We start from the raw sequence: 4,192 nt of genomic DNA on the forward strand, positions 1-4,192 counted from the left end.
CATTTTGGAGGTCACACTTTGGGACACGCTGAACCAGAATATAAACTTCGTGAGGGAGAGAACTTTGTTCTCAACCCTGCTGGGTCCCCAGCGCCTGAAATCGTGTCTGGAACTCAGCACATGCTCGTGGAATAAACGCACTCAGCGTGTGACTTTCTGCTGTTCCATGTGCGTATATCACTTGTCCAGGTTCTACTCCAGGTTCTCTTTACAAAGCTTGACAGCACGTGCCCTCAGGTTAAAGCTGAGCATGACTTCAGAGCTTTCCTCTGAAGTTCCTACAGGGAACACCGTATCAACCCAGTCCCATATTAGTGCCTGTATCTTCCAAAGGATCGAAGAATGCCACACACTCCCTGATGCTTCCTTTTCATCGAAAACTTAAATGAGGTTATTTATAGTAGTCTATGGTAGTCGCAACTATAGTGGTCCTGTGGTACTAGGATTATTATTTTTTTAATGTTTATTTTTGAGAGAGAGAGAGAGAGAGAGAGAGAGAGAGAGAGAGAGAATCTCAAGCAGACTCTGCACTGTCAGCACAGAGCCCAAGGTGGGGCTTGAGCTCATGAAACTGAGATCATGACTTGAGCCGAAGTCGGATATTTACCTAACTGAGCCACCCAGGCACCCCTAGGATTACTGTGAAAGAAGGAACAGAGGCTCATTTCAGCAGCTGAAGTAAAAGGGTGTGTATCCTAAAGACATATACAAACCATTGAAAAGTAAGATCTCCTCAAAGACTGGCTTATTTTCTAGTGTCTACGTTCTCTCTTAAGCATCCACTCTTGTTTTCCTGATGTTTTCCTGTGAGTGGGCTCCATTCTCCTCTGTGTCCTAGATGATCATTCTCAGATTATGTGTTCTCAGATTCTGGAGGGACCGAGTCATTTTGCTTGACTATAGTCACTTTGGGCAGAGCCCCTTGTAGGACACCACCTCAAGTCATTAAACGGACTCATAGACAGGCTGCCCAAGACCATCTCTCAGGGCTCAGGAGGTTACGCACAGCAATTCTGGGGCTGCCCATGGGCCAGAGTCTGCTTTTTCAGAAGGAGCTACACTTGGAATGTCCGTGACCATGATGGACTTGTCCACAATGCCTTACTTTCGTAACCCATTCACTTGAATCCTGGTTGCCACCGAAGCTCTATTTCAAGGCTCGCCATCTGAAACGGTTTATAAGCGTTGGATAGAAGCTTAAGACCACAATGATAGTCTCTTCGCTGGTTGCTTTCGTATCTATGAACTTTAATTTACTTTGCAAATTGTATTTCATTTGCGCATAGCTAGTATATGCAAAACCCAGTCTTGTTTAAAAACTTCAAACGCATCTTAACATGGATGTAACATCTTGAGAGTCATTTTTCAATATGTATCTTAACTTGTAAACAGACGCTTGGTAGCAAATATAAAATGTGACAGGGAATACATGGTTAAAACACTGCCAGGTAAATAAGGTTTTAAGAAGCTGACGACGAAACCTGACGTGTCTGTTTCTCTTGCCACATACGTGAGGACATGACGCAGTTTCCAGCAGCAGTGAGCATAACTCTGCCCCTCCACGGCCCTTGTGACTGAAAAAGGACACGCTGTCGTTATACCTCAGACAAATGCCCCCGTCCCAGTCCCTTGGCTTTATTTGAAGGTAGGTAAGGGATGAAAGAGTGTCTCCTGAAAATCAAATTCTAAAGGCTCCAAACACCATCTCAAAGAACCTAATTTATTTTCCAGCAACCTCTCGTAAACCCTGGGGGGCTACATGGATCTCAGTGAAAAAGAAAGTTACTGTACAAGCCAAAGCTTTGTAAAATTATAAAGACATTTAGTCACTTAGTCATTAAAAAACATTAGGTAGTACTTTATAGATACATAAATATCTTCCACGAAATCTTCTTGGTTATTGGAAAGGAAAGAAGCGCCAAACCTGAAAATGGCAGCTTCCCCCAAATGCGTGAACGGGGAGGAAAGCGGATGTGTTTCTCACAGCCTTTGTGGATCCTGTTTTCACTGGGAAAAGGCTGTCCTGTTTCTTCTTTCACTACACACTGAGCAGCACTGCAGCCAGATTTCTTTCAGACGATTGAGGGAGACTGGTGAGAAGCAAAGTATGCGTTTTCCAGCCATTTGGTTGGCACCCTGCTTTAAAAAAATGGGTTAGATCACTTCATATTTCCCCGGAACCCCAAATCATCTATTTAAAAAGAGACGGCGACAAAGACAGAAATCAAGCGTGGCTTTTCCCCCCGCAAAAGGGTACCAATCCCAAGTAGCTGTTTTCCATGTTAACTTGATCTTTGATGGTTGAACTTTGATCTTAGACATGTTTTAATTTTCTAACACGTAGTTCATATAGACTCGGGAGTCATGTTTTTGACTCTTTCTTCCTTCCTTCCCTCCCCTTCCTTCCTTCCTTCCCACCTTCCTTCCTTCCTTCCCACCTTCCTTCCTTCCTTCCTTCCTTCCCTCCTTCCCTCCTTCCCACCTTCCTTCCTTCCTTCCTTCCCTCCCTCCTTCCCTCCTTCCCACCTTCCCTCCTTCCTTTCTTCCCTCCTTCCCACCTTCCCTCCTTCCTTCCTTCCCACCTTCCTTCCTTCCCTCCTTCCCACCTTCCTTCCTTCCCTCCTTCCTTCCTTCCCTCCTTCCCACCTTCCCTCCTTCCCACCTTCCTTCCTTCCTTCCCTCCTTCCTTCCTTCCCTCCCACCTTCCTTCCTTCCTTCCCTCCTTCCCACCTTCCTTCCTTCCTTCCTTCCCTCCTTCCCACCTTCCTTCCTTCCTTCCTTCCTTCCTTCCTTCCTTCCTTCCCACCTTCCTTCCTTCCCTCCTTCCCACCTTCCTTCCTTCCCACCTTCCTTCCTTTCTTCCTTCCTTCCCACCTTCCCTCCTTCCTTCCTTCCCTCCTTCCCACCTTCCCTCCTTCCTTCCTTCCCTCCTTCCCACCTTCCCTCCTTCCCACCTTCCCTCCTTCCTTCCTTCCCACCTTCCTTCCTTCCCTCCTTCCCACCTTCCTTCCTTCCTTCCTTCCCACCTTCCTTCCTTCCCACCTTCCTTCCTTCCCTCCTTCCCACCTTCCTTCCTTCCTTCCCTCCTTCCCACCTTCCCTCCTTCCTTCCTTCCTTCCCACCTTCCTTCCTTCCTTCCCTCCTTCCTTCCTTCCTTCCTTCCTTCCTTCCTTCCTTCCTTCCTTCCTTCTGTGCTTCCTTTCCTTTCCATTCTTTCCTTTCTTTCCTGTTCAGCCTGGTAAGCATTCTTCTATTTTCCCTGGCTTGAGTGACAACATGTGCCAGCCACAGTGTTTCCTCCATGCTTCCTGGTTGTCCAAAGCCACGCTGCTTGTCCACTGCGTTTTCCAACGTCCATGTGCTGCTAAGGGAAAGGGGTGCTGATGGCAAATAGTAAGCTCCCTCTGCCGGCTGTGGGCTGCCTCTGCAGAAATAGATGTCTGAATATCCATTAAGAGCCTGGACCCTTCCTCTGGCCCGGCTATGAAAGCCTTTCTCACAATGGAGGTGAAGACCGTCAGTGAATGACGGGCCTTGGAGAGCGCAACAGGAAAATGCTGGAGCAGGTTCCTCTGACGATTCTCTCCGAGGTCCTCTATGGAAAACCTGGGATGGTGGACCGAGTTAAATGATTAGTTTTTAACTCTGAAAGGGACAGATGGCAGAGCCACCCTGCAATAGCTTTTCCGGAAGAGTAACACATGGTAAATCGCATTAATTGTAATGATCGCTTTTTATGCCTTGATGAAAACTGGCAAAGACCTTCAAAGGTCTTCTAATCATGGCAACTCAGCACAGCTCCGCTTCGCAGTGAAAGAGCTAGAGGGCCGCGGCTTTGGTTTCTGCTCGGAGGCTGCGGGGTTGAACAGAGCATAGGAACCAGTGGCTCAGGAAAGAGATGGGCAGGTGAGGCCCTGGATATACATACACAAGCTGGAGAACGATCTCGTCCCATGAGGGGCCAGGTGGTTGGTACTTCCTGCAGGCATGTATGTGGTTGATTTCACAGTTGCGGCACGGGAGGATTTGGAGAGACTCCTGCCTTTGCAAAATACTGAAAGAGAGGGTTACGCTGGGGCTGCCGTCCTCCCTCAAACTCAGCGCAAGAGGGGAGGGCAGTGGACGGCAAGATTTCCTACAGCGCGTCTGTGTTTTTCGCCTGTTGTTTAACTCACCACGTAACTCCAGGAGA

At 47.9% G+C, this 4,192-nt stretch overlaps 1 long non-coding RNA gene across 1 annotated transcript; it reads right to left on the bottom strand.

Annotated features, from left to right (window-relative positions):
* Nucleotides 1-1,231: 1,231 nt before the first annotated feature.
* LOC124502078 (uncharacterized) lies at nt 1,232-2,393 on the bottom strand. Its single transcript, XR_006959829.1, has 2 exons — nt 1,925-2,393; nt 1,232-1,574 (listed from the first exon to the last, which is right to left on the bottom strand). It is a non-coding gene; the product is annotated as an uncharacterized LOC124502078 (long non-coding RNA).
* Nucleotides 2,394-4,192: the final 1,799 nt, after the last annotated feature.

This window comes from Lynx rufus, unplaced genomic scaffold (genome assembly GCF_022079265.1).
Source record: "Lynx rufus isolate CCGP_SWC_20201006 ecotype Redwood Valley unplaced genomic scaffold, mLynRuf1.p SCAF_7, whole genome shotgun sequence".
NCBI classification, from domain to species: domain Eukaryota; kingdom Metazoa; phylum Chordata; class Mammalia; order Carnivora; family Felidae; genus Lynx; species Lynx rufus.